This window comes from Lathyrus oleraceus, chromosome 5, assembly GCF_024323335.1.
Source record: "Lathyrus oleraceus cultivar Zhongwan6 chromosome 5, CAAS_Psat_ZW6_1.0, whole genome shotgun sequence".
Classification (NCBI taxonomy): Eukaryota; Viridiplantae; Streptophyta; class Magnoliopsida; order Fabales; family Fabaceae; genus Lathyrus; species Lathyrus oleraceus.
Genome location: NC_066583.1, coordinates 102,479,746 through 102,492,537, shown reverse-complemented (window position 1 = coordinate 102,492,537; position 12,792 = coordinate 102,479,746). Strand labels below are relative to the sequence as shown.

General features: G+C 39.4%; 1 pseudogene; it reads left to right on the top strand.

Annotated features, from left to right (window-relative positions):
* The first annotated feature begins 1,457 nt into the window (after nt 1–1,457).
* On the top strand, nt 1,458–1,557 carry LOC127089208 (uncharacterized; annotated as a pseudogene).
* Nucleotides 1,558–12,792: the final 11,235 nt, after the last annotated feature.

Sequence of the window (12,792 nt, the reverse complement as noted above, 5' to 3'; positions counted from 1 at the left end):
GAATGTAAAACTGACCTATGCGTACGGGAACGTTCTCAAGGATTCCTACAGGATATTTGATGGAACGATCTGCTAGTTGTACAGACATCTTGGTCGGTCTTAATTCTCCCATTTCCAGTCTCTTACATATGGATAAAGGCATAACGCTAATTCCGGCTCCTAAATCGCATAAGGCTTTGTCGATGACAAATTTTCCTATGTGACAGGGTATAGAGAAGCTACCTGGATCCTTGAGTTTAGGGGGCATGTTTTGGATTATAGCGCTACATTCGGCAGGGAGTGTAACGGTTTCACTATCCTCAAGTTTCCTTTTATTAGAAAGAATTTCTTTTAAGAATTTAGCATATGAGGGCATCTGCGTAATAGCTTCGGTAAATGGAATTGTAACGTTTAATTGCTTAAGGAGATCAACAAATTTTCTAAATTGACCTACATCTTTGGTTTTAACAAGCCTTTGAGGGTAAGGTATAGGTGGTTTGTAAGGTGGTGGAGGTACATAAGGTTCCTTCTTTTCTAGGGTATCCTTATTACTCTCTTCCTTTTCCTTAGGTTCACTTTCCTCAGTAGATTTCTTAGGGCTTTGGTTTTCTATCCTTGGATCAGACGGTCCTTCCACTTCCGTTCCACTTCTTAATATAATTGCATGAGCTTGGCTTCTCGGATTAGGTTGGGGCTGTCCAGGGAATGTACCAGTTGGTGCAGCAGTAGGTGCTTGTTGTTGAGCTACTTGAGATATTTGGGTTTCTAACATTTTGTTATGGGTAGCCAAGGCATCTACTTTGCTTGCTAGTTGTTTAAGTTGTTCGCCAGTGTGTATGTTCTGGTTTAAGAAATCTTTATTGGTTTGTTGTTGGGAAGCTATAAAGTTTTCCATCATGATTTCCAAGTTGGATTTTCTAGGGGTATTATTGTTAAGATTTGGTTTCTGGTACCCCGGAGGTATAGATGGGGTTTGATTCGGAGACTGTCCAGGTGCGTATAAAGCATTATTACTCTTATATGAAAAGTTTGGATGATTCTTCCAATTTGGGTTATAGGTATTCGAATAGGGGCTTCCTTGAGCATAGTTTACTTGCTCTGTTTGGATTCCAGTCAAGAGTTGACATTCCGCAGGAGTGTGGCCTTGGATTCCACAGACCTCGCAATTCTGAGCTATAGCAACCACGGCGGTTGGTGGTGATACATTTAAACTTTCAATCTTCTGGACCAAAGCATCCACTTTTGCATTGACGTGATCAAGGTTACTTATCTCGTACATGCCAGTTTTCGGTTGATGTTTTTCCACTGTTGTTCGTTCGGTTCCCCACTGATAGTGGTTTTGGGCCATGCTCTCGATAAGCTGGTAAGCATCAGCATAAGGTTTGTTCATTAATGCACCACCTGCAGCGGCGTCTATTGTTAACCTTATATTGTATAAGAGACCATTATAAAATGTGTGAATTACTAACCAGTCTTCCAAACCATGGTGTGGGCAAAGTCTCATCATGTCTTTGTATCTTTCCCATGCTTCGAAAAGAGACTCGTTGTCTTTCTGTTTAAATCCGTTTATCTGGGCTCTTAACATAGCTGTTTTGCTTGGCGGAAAATATCGGGCAAGGAAAACTTTCTTCAACTCGTTCCATGTGGTGACTGAGTTGGAAGGTAGAGATTGAAGCCATCTTCTAGCGCTATCTCTTAATGAGAAAGGAAAAAGACGAAGTCGAATTGCCTCTGAAGTGACACCATTAGCTTTAACAGTATCAGCATATTGAACAAATACGGATAAATGAAGGTTTGGATCTTCGGTAAGATTTCCAGAGAATTGGTTCTGTTGCACAGCCTGCAGCAGTGAAGGTTTAAGTTCAAAGTTGTTTGCTTCGATTGCGGGCGGAGCAATACTTGAATGCGGTTCATCTTGCGATGGAGCGGCGTAATCTCTAAGAGCACGAGCTGGTTCTGCCATCTCGGTTAAAGAAGGAAAAATGTTTTTGATATCAGGAAGGTTTATAGGAGGGAGATTGTTTTCAGCACGATATTCCCGAATTCGTCGTAAGACTCGGAGATATAGTTCGATATCGTTGATTCGTAAATAGAGCGGTTCGCCTTGAGAGCGAGTGCGTGGCATACAAATCAACGAAAGAAAGAATAGAAGGAAAAAGAAACCTTAGTCTCTACAGCGTAACGGAAGAGTTACGATATCGATTGAATAAAAGTCCCCGGCAACGGCGCCAAAAACTTGATCGCTCGACTGTGCGAGTCGAGAATGGGATACAAACTGCAAGTGCACAGTTCTATCGCGTAGTTTTAAAAGATATCGATCCCACAGGGACTTATGAATCGATGTACCGTTATCTAAGGTTACTACGTAAATCTAAGGTGAAAATGTTTGATTGTTTGGGGAAAAGGGAGCTAAGAGCTAAACTAATATCTAGATTAAATATTAATAAAACGGATATCGGTATGTGGTTCGTCAAAACTAGGGAATCAATTCCTTGTCGGTCTCTCGGTTTTAAAATAAATCGTTTCGACTAACTTTATTGGTTAAAGGTTTTATCTCAAACTCTCGCTCTGTTGAAGAAACCATGATCTTATGTTAATGTTGCTGTCACTTATAATTAAGTCAAAAATCATATTTTGAAAACAATAAAGTTGCAGAAACTCTTTTTAAGAAAATACTGACCGTTTTAAACACCCTTATCTCAAACTTTCGCTCTGTTGACTTAGGTTATACAATTAAATCTAAATGCTTAACTCTCGTCCTCACATTCAATCTTTAAAAATACTTTTTGGAAAAAGGTCAGAATTTAATTAATTCTAAAACTTGCTCTCGCCCTGAGATAGATTTAATGACTAACTTACACTGTCCAGTTAAAACCTCAAACTCTCGCTCTGTTGGTTTCAACTTCTTTATGTCTTTTACCTTTGTAAAAAATCTTGTTATTAAACCTGTAAGTTAAGACCGTAAAAAGATTGATTCTAATTTTAAGTTTGAATAGACCGACTTAGTTTTGATCCCTCTTTCTGCTTACTTTACATACCGATACCTAGGCAAATTAGCCAGACATGCTTACTAAATAATAATTAATATCATGCATACACAGACTCATTTCAGGCAGGCAATGCAAATAAACAATAGAATAAAGCATAAAAATTAAATAACAATTAAAGAACCTGAATGCGTAATACAATGGTCTTGAACACTCCACCACAAGCCGGTAGGATTTGTTCTTCGATTCTTCAATTAAACAGTAAATTAAATCAAGGAAATAAAAAAAAAAACTTGAATATAACGTAAGGTTAAATCCGGTATAAAGTTGCCCAGTAGTTTCCGGTGTAGAAACTACTACGCGAAAAATATCTAAAAGCTAAGAACGGGGGAAAATAAATTGCAAGGGAAAAAGAAAACAAAGCTTGCAAAATAAAATAAATAAAATGGACGATGCTGGAAAGGAAGAAAAATAAGCAAAGGCGTGAAAAAATAAATTTGGCAGAGCTTCCGCAAAACTGAGCGTGCAAAAACTGTGTAACTTTTGGTTTGTGAGACGGCTATTTATAATAGCCTTGGTAGCAGCATTCCGTTTCTCTCCTTCTTCAGCGTGGCTATATCCACGGCGTGCATATAGGAGACCAATTCCTTAACGTTATTCTTCAAGTCCATCTGAGGGCGATACTTGCGCCACAAAGGTAGTGGGGTTGCGTGACGCTCGTCACGCTATGTGTGACGTCCGTCACAAGGCTCCTTCGCGTGACGCTCGTCACGCGTCCTGTGACGTCCGTCACAGGCACAGCATTGGTGACTTGTGCGCTTTGGGCTGGGCTTTGGCCTTTGGTTCCTTTTCTCTCCTTTTTGTTGCTTTTTACACCTCCTTTTCTTCCCTTTTTCACTTTTGCTTCAAAATGGGTACCTGATATAAATAGAAGAGAAATACTGCATAATATCTGATAAAATGGGATAAATTAGTGTAAATGATAAAATAATTTAATTGAATTAAGTCTTAAAAAGCGATATAATTTCGTGTTATCAAGGGGTGTGCCTTATAGCTCTTATCCCTGGTCAGGGAGAGCTTTGATCAATGGAAAGTGTGGGAGTTCAGAAAGTAGGAACTCTTCTCCACAAATGATTGACTCTATAAGATCTTGGGTTCTTATTCACAATGCATCAACACATTGTGTGAGCAAGGTGAATGACACACTGAGTAGCAGGAGATGGATTACACATCTCTTTTATCTGGCAATTGCCTCATGAGAGGACTTTACCTGCTTGTCACAAAGTTAAACAAACACAAGCATTGCCTCTTAAGGAGGGCTTCAAACAGGTGCCTACAAATAACACTAGGTCTTCCAGACTACATGAAGATTAGGTATTATACCTAAGTGGTTAAGCAACCAAGCAAATCAAAGTTCAAATGAACTTAAAGCAACTTAGGTACCTGTGGAAACAACTAAACAGATCAGTACAATACTCAGACAAACAGACAACAGTCAATAAGCAACAGACAATCCCAATGTACAAAATGTGTAAGCCATAAGGCAAACTCAAATGAGTTAGCATCAACCTAAAAAACACACAAATGTTAGTAATCAAAAGCAAACATCAATACTCAAATGATGAAGCATCATCAACTATGGAACTTGGATGCTTAAACCTGAAATCAAAGCTCACATGTAAGCAACAAACCACTAGGTCAAAGCCTAGGGTCAAAGATGAAGAAAAAATCCAAAACAGGAGCTGAAATTCAACACATTGCAACTTCAAACACATATTGACATATCCTAAAAAGTCTCACATCAAAATCAATCATCAAATGCATTTCATGATCAAAAGAAGTCCAAGGCAATTTCAAAGTTCATATGTGATCATCATGAATGAAAAATTCAAATCAAAACAGAAATGATTCAAATAAATCTGTAAAAATTCATGAACATTCAAGACATCTAACATGATCAACATACAAAAAATCAGAAGCAACAAAGATCATTTAGCATGGAAATTGAATTGCATAAGTTGGACAATCAAAGGTGTGACACAAATTGTCACACCAAGTTAACACAAGCATAAATCAGAAATGGTAATTGAGAAAAATGTCAAACAAAAACCAAAATGTCCAGCAATGTGTCTAGAATCAGCATGCAAAATTTCAAGTTCATTGGATTAAAAACAAGCATTTCACAATGAGATAAGCAAGGCAAGGTCACAATTAGACATATGATCAATCAACCTAGCACCAAATAAAAACCAGCCAAGCACAACTTTCCAATTTATAATCATAAAAAACTAGACAGAATAAGGAGCATTTTGCAAAAAATTGGGATCAATTTGGATGATTTTTCAATTAGTTATGATTTTTCTAAGTTGATGAAAAAATAAAAAAATGGAAATAAGCATGGCATGTGAAAATAAGGAGGGAAAGGCAAAAATCATGAAGCATTTGAAAAAGTCCCTTCGCTGGGAATCGAAACCAGTATGGATTCAAAAAGAAGCGCGCGCTTCCAAGACGACAGCGTTTTGGCTTTAAAACCCTAAGCCTGGCGCAAATCCAGAATTTCGTAGCTAATTTGGAATTTCGTAGCAAAACCGTAGCAAGTTCATAGCCAGTTTTGGAAAACTCATGATCTTCATCTTCTTCATGAGGAAGAAGAAGAACAGTACACGAAGCTCATGCGTTTCCAGAAAAATTCTCCAGAAATCCACAAATCATACATCATTACGTTGCATTTTTTATGTAGATGATAGATCAAACAAGAGCTAAGCATGAATCAATAAAATCAAGGAGAATCGAGCAATGGAAATTTCTTGCATGAAACTTGAATCTATCCTAACTCAGTCAATAGTGCATCAAATTACATGATTCTTTCACCAGATTCATCAGGAGAACAAGATCTACAATAATATAGTAATGGATTTCAATATTAAAAGATTCGAATTATGACCTCTTGAAGTGCAGAGCCTTTGAATTCACACGATCCACAGCCTTGAAGTGTTCAAATCTACTCTACAATGCTTTAAATGAAGTTTGATGAAGCAATTGAAGCTTGAATGGTACTAGATCTAGCTCAAAACAGAAACTCCATTGTCATCTTCATGAACTTCCACCACTTGATCCTTGCACGAATTCTGCAAAACAGCACTTGATCTACACTAAATCCAAGCTCAGGAACAAGAACATGAAGTCAAAATGCAATTCTATTTGGAAGAAAATGGAATTATGAATGAGAGAAAAATTTGAAGTGAGAGAGAATTTTGGATCTAGAAATGTGAAAAATGATTAATCCCCCTCAATTCTGTTAGGGTTTAGGTATTTATATGAAGCCCTAATCACTTTGCTAATCCATAATTAGTTTGGTTAATGATAATAAGGTGTTTTGCAAAAATCCAAATTTTGCATGGTGCATATACCATTTACACGTGAACAGTACTCTTTCTCTTATCAAGGTCACTTAAAATCCTCTTTTAAATCCAATGGCAATGATAAAAAGTCCATACAATGCACCATTTTTGAATTTTGTAATTTCCCTCCAAAAAAAGCATGGATTAACAAGTGATTATGTGATGACAATTCATGTAATGTGATGCATGATTTGGAAATTAGAGGTCAAGAGGAGAATATTGCAAAAAGAACCACTCATTTTGGAGCTTTGAATCAAAAGATATGGCCATTTGAAGTCCCATGCATATTTGGCAATGATTTGACCATATCTCCTCAACCACACATCATATGCTCATGATCTTGGACATTTTGGAAATGGGAGAGAAAAATCTACAACTTTCGTGTTCAACAAAATTTAATTTGAAGCTTTTTTGATGATGTAAGATTGAGTTGAAGTTGGTCCAAAACCCTTCCATTTTTGGAAAGTTCAAATTATGGGTCACTTTCTATTTTGGGAAATTTTTGACTGGACCTCAAATTCTTCAATGTGAGTGTTTGAAATGTCAAATGAGACTTGTTTGAACATGAATGAAGTATTTCTAGTCACTTCCCACCTCCAAATCCACAGTTGACTTTGCAGTTGACTTTCTAGGTCTTCAATTGACTTGGAAATGTTCTGATGAAACTCAAGCCTCTACCACTTGGGATTTTGCTTCAAAATGACATCATGGCTCATATGAACTCTTGTGAATGATTGTGGGGTCCAAATCTCAAGAATGACCACCATCTATTTCTCAATGAATGCCTTTGATTGCTTTGACCTGTTATTGCTTCATCTGCAAGACAAAGGTTAGATGACATATTTTTGTACTTTTGGTTAGTGATTAAAAGAAAGGCAATGACATATAAATGCAAGGAATGCTTGGTGATCAAGAACCACTCAAAAGAGGATCCCACCCACAAGGAAGGAAGCAAGGTGTCCAATGATCCTTGAGGCAATGCAATGACATGATATGATGCCATGAGGGATCTTAGGGACAAAATTGGGGTCTTACAGATGCCCCTATTTAAGGTCATTCTAGCCGAAGAAGTGGAGGTTAAAGTCTGCATCTTGACGCGGTAGAATGGGCTTAAATAACAATAATGAGACAAATTTTGGTCCCTAAGAGACCTCATGATGCAAGTGTATGAATGCAAAACAAACTATCTCTGTGGGGAATATGAGTCCACAAAGAAGAAAAGACGATCCATCGGAGTAATACACTCACCAGGAACAGAGACTCTAACAGGACTCTCATGGGGATAAGAAGAAAATGCGTGAGCAGGACACGACTCTGAATTAGGGAAAACTGACGCTGCGTGAGCAGGACACGACTGGACTGGAGACCTACAGTGGAGAAAAAAGGACTCAAACTGAGGAATAAAGAGTTCCAAAGGGAGACACATCCATTGGAAAGACTCAAGCTGACTCAAACTATCCACAAAGGAAACCTCGGATGAAAATCCGGACTCAGATTGGGGAAAAGAGCTGACAAGACAACTCTGCCTGTACAGCAAAAAACGAATATAACCACAACTCCGCTAGGGAAATCTAACAAAGACTTTCCAGGGGAAGCCAAAGGAGGAGATGTTACCGATTAGTGAGTAACATGCTCGGGAAGAATGAATATCTAAGACCTGTGTACGGGTGAGAGATATCAATCGACCAAATCATCTAAGGAAAACCTGAAAAAGGTATACTTCAACTCAGGGAAATCTGACTCCACATGGGACCAAAGTCATAACAGGGAGCAGACAGGAAGGAACACCAAGGATACCGGGTTGTAGGTATATAACAGGTGACCGACCAAGGCGTGAATTGGTATGTGTTCCAAAACACTCATCATCCTGAAGAAAGCTAGAAAAGCAGACTTGTTTATAGGATGGATATTCGATTCTGCAAGGAATACGAATCTTACTCAGTTGGGGAAACAAACAAAGGATTCAACCAAAGAGTTCATGAGATACATTATCTATAGCCGTCAAAACGTAGATAATATACTCGCATGGAAGATTATCCATAACCGGGTTGTAGGTTGTTAAAGGATAAATCAACCGAAATCGTGAATTGGTTTGTGTTCCAAAACACTCATCATCCTGAAGAAAACTAGAAAAGCAGACTTGTTTATAGGATGGATATTCGATTCCACAAGGAATACGAATCTTACTCTGCTGGAGAAAACAATCAAAAGATTGACCCAAGAGTGCATGAGATATATTATCTATAGCCGTCAAAACGTAGATAATATACTCGCATGGAAGATTATCCATAACCGGGTTGTAGGTTGTTAAAGGATAAATCATCCGAAAAGAAAGACAATCGTTACCAAGAACAACAGGTAAATGAAAGAAGACTCGCCGGGAATACATTGATGAAAATCATTGATCCAAGGAACACAATAACTGGAAAACGGTGAAAGGACCTGCTGGGGATAAAATTGCTAGCAAAGAGCAATTACCCAGAAGAGAGAGGGAAAATCAACATCGAATACTGGATGAAGATAACCACAAGGAGGGGATTACATCTACCAAATACTGGGTAGAAAACCACAGAAGAGTAACTGTCATCGGTTGGGATGAACAACAAAGTTAACTCTGCTAGGGGAGAAAAATAGGGTTTATAACTACCGGTTAGTAGGTAATAAACCACACAGATAGGACTTACGACTGCCGGTTTGTAGGCAGAAAGCCAAAAGTTCCACTGAGGATAAGACGAATGAGCGCCGGTTAGTAAGCAACTATTCATTTATACCACAGGGAAGCACGAGAGACAGTTGAAAAAAGGGCCAATTTAGGATCAAACCAAAAAGGCGAACTTGAATCAAGACTCGTCCTAATGAGGATAGAACTCAAAAGGGAAAACCCGTCCCATTATGTGTGTTGGGAGGAAACGAAAACAACCGTCATCCACGAGGACGTATCTTAGTGGGGAAATGGCAGGAAAGGATAGACACTTTCTGCTTAAGGGGTCGACTCTATATGGAGAGATCAGACACACCCGACATCTGCTTGGGAAGATCTACTGGGGAGATCTATATCACCATTAGCAGGAGACAACAAACAAAAGATATATGGCAAAAATGCAACATGAATATCTGTATGTTTATGATTATGCATGAATATGCGTGATTTATGTTTGATGAATGCTGACAAAACAGACATTTCTAACACAAATAGGTCCAGGGAACAAACGCCCGGTACTACACTTCCAGAGGAAAATCCAAGAAATCCGAATGGAAAGCCAATCTGCTGGAGATCTGAATGCTAAAAAGCAAAGATCTGCGAGGAAGCAAGAGATCAGAGATATCAACGGGATCACCAAATCTCTGAGCAATGGATCAACAACCCAACTGGGGAACAAAAGTTCACAGCAGGCGGAAATTGCCACGGAAGCAACTCTGTTGGGGATGCAGAGAAATCATGAGACTTCTGCAAGAGATTATCATTCTCATCTGAGAAAAGGGTGCTCGCTGCACAGGCAAGAACTGCTGAAGAGAACAGAACATACAAGTAGAATCTAGCCGCACAAGCAACTCTACTGGGGATACTGTCAGCGACTCCATTGAGGAATAACCCACTGAGGGAGAAAAGATCACACAAGTAGATTCTGCCATACAAGCCACTCTACTGGGGATCAGAGACGTCAGGAAATCCCCAAATCTCTGTAGGGGAGGGATCATCACAGATACAATCCACCATGCAACCAATCTACTGGAGATTTATCTGAGAAAGAGAAGGAGAACTGGGGATCAACCACCAAATACTGAACCTTCACAAAATACCACAACTGCTGAGGAGGAAAGAATCACTGCTCTGCTGAAGGGAGGGGAGGTGAAAACCTCAACAAGCACTCTGATGGGGAGATATCATAGATGAAGTATCATACCAACAACTCTGATGGCAACTTCACCGAGGAAAAAGATAGAGTAACGGGGTGTCAACCCACCAACTACTGAATCTTCCAGAAGGAAATCGACCGTGTTGGGGAGAGAATGCTGCAAGAGAGGAAAACTGAAGTTTCCAACAAGCACTCTGCTCTGGGAACACAAACAAACTCAACAGAAACTTTGCTTGGGGAGCAACCCCAACAACAATCTGGAGAAAGAGGATACAAACATGCCAGGTATAATGAACGAATGTCTTACCCTGTTGGGAATCATGCCACCCTTGGGAGAGCACTGAGAAATTTTTAGGTATCCTTTCATCATTGTGACTGTTCACTTTGTTTAAAACAACAATTTGAAAAATTCATTTGTTTAAACAATGACATTTTATCAATTAAAACATGCAAAACATTTGTTGAATTGAAACAAATAAGAGTGCAAATAATTGAATAAAAGCTCAAATTGACTTGATGGAATGGTAGTCTGCGAACGGCAAGACTCCATAGATCTATACAAGTTTGAAATCAGTGATATATATTGGAAGAGGGCTACATTGAACATAATGACCATTTCTCTACCAATTTGAATCTGATGTATTCGAAGCTTTAGTCGGCGACGAATCGAGAATCTCTGACGAAAAGACAGTTGCGAAACAGAAAGTCTTGTCAGGATGCAGTTACTTGCCAAATCCCTAATTTTTGCCTAGATTTCCCCAAGGTGACGTACTCAATCTAGCGGGATGCCAATTTGTTTTTTCATGTCTCTAATTTTTGCCTGGATCGCCCTTTTGGGTTTTCCACCGAGACGCTCATTTTTGCCTAAGCTGCCCTTTCGGGTTTTCAACTTAGCGAGCTATTCTGTTTTTTTTTATATATTTTTTTTAGGCAAAGTATTTCTTGATTGCATCTGAATTCACATGACGAGTGAAATCCTCCCCATCCATAGTTGTGAGCATCAAAGCTCCGCCTGAAAAGGCTCTCTTGACAACATATGGACCCTCGTAGTTTGGAGTCCACTTGCCCCTGGAATCGGGCGCGAAAGACAAAACTTTCTTGAGCACGAGGTCACCTTCTCGGAACACACGAGGCTTGACCTTCTTATCGAATGCTTTCTTCATTCTTTGCTGATATAACTAGCCATGGCACATGGCAGCCAATCGCTCTTCTTCAATCAAATTCAATTGGTCGTAACGACTCTGAATCCATTCAGCATCAGTCAACTTGGCTTCCATCAAGACTCTCATTGATGGGATCTCCACCTCTACTGGGAGAACAACCTCCATGCCGTAAACAAGAGAGAAAGGGGTTGCCCCTGTTGAAGTGCGGACAAATGTACGATATCCATGCAAAGCAAATGGCAACATCTCATGCCAATCTTTGTACGTAACAACCATCTTCTGGATAATCTTCTTGATATTCTTGTTAGCCGCTTCAACAACCCCATTCATCTTGGGTCTATAAGGAGAAGAATTATGGTGTGCAATCTTGAATTCAGCGCACAACTCTTCCATCATCTTATTATTCAGATTAGATCCATTATCAGTAATGATCTTATTTGGCACACCATATCGGCATATGAGTTGATTCTTGATAAACTTCACGACCACCTGCCTGGTCACATTTGCATAGGATGCCGCTTCAACCCACTTGGTGAAGTAGTCAATTGCTACGAGAATAAATCTGTGTCCGTTGGACGTTTTTGGTTCAATCATGCCAATCATGTCGATTCCCCACATAGAGAAAGGCCATGGTGATGAAATCACATTCAGAAGTGTCGGAGGAATATGAATCTTATCCGCATAAATCTGACATTTGTGGCATCTCTTCACATATTTGCAGCAGTCAGACTCCATTGTCAGCCAATAGTAGCCTGCTCTCAGCATCTTTCTAGCCATGGCATGTCCATTGGAATGAGTACCAAATGAACCCTCATGGACCTCAGTCATCAACAGGTTTGCTTCGTGTCTATCCACGCATTTGAGCAGAACCATGTCAAAATTTCTCTTATATAGCACGTCACCACTGAGGTAGAAACTGCCTGACAACCTCCTCAAAGTTTTCCTATCTTTCACAGATGCCCCAGGCGGGTAGACCTGGTTCTGGAGGAAATTCTTGATATCAAAATACCAAGGCTTATCGTCTTTGACCTCTTCAACTGCAAATATATGAGCTGGTCTGTCCAAGCGCATCACAGTGATGTTGGGAACTTCATTCCAAAACTTCACTATAATCATCGAAGCAAGCGTAGCAAGAGCATCTGCCATCCTATTATCCTCTCGAGGAATATGATGAAAGTCAACTTCAGTAAAGAACATTGAAATTCTCCTCGCATAATCTCTATACGGAATGAGACCCGGTTGATTCGTCTCCCATTCACCCTTGATCTGATTGACAACCAGGGCCGAATCACCATACACATCAAGATGCTTGATCCTTAGATCAATACATTCTTCTAGTCCCATAATACAGGCTTCATACTCAGCCATATTATTCGTGCATTTGAAAGTTAGCCTTACTGTAAAA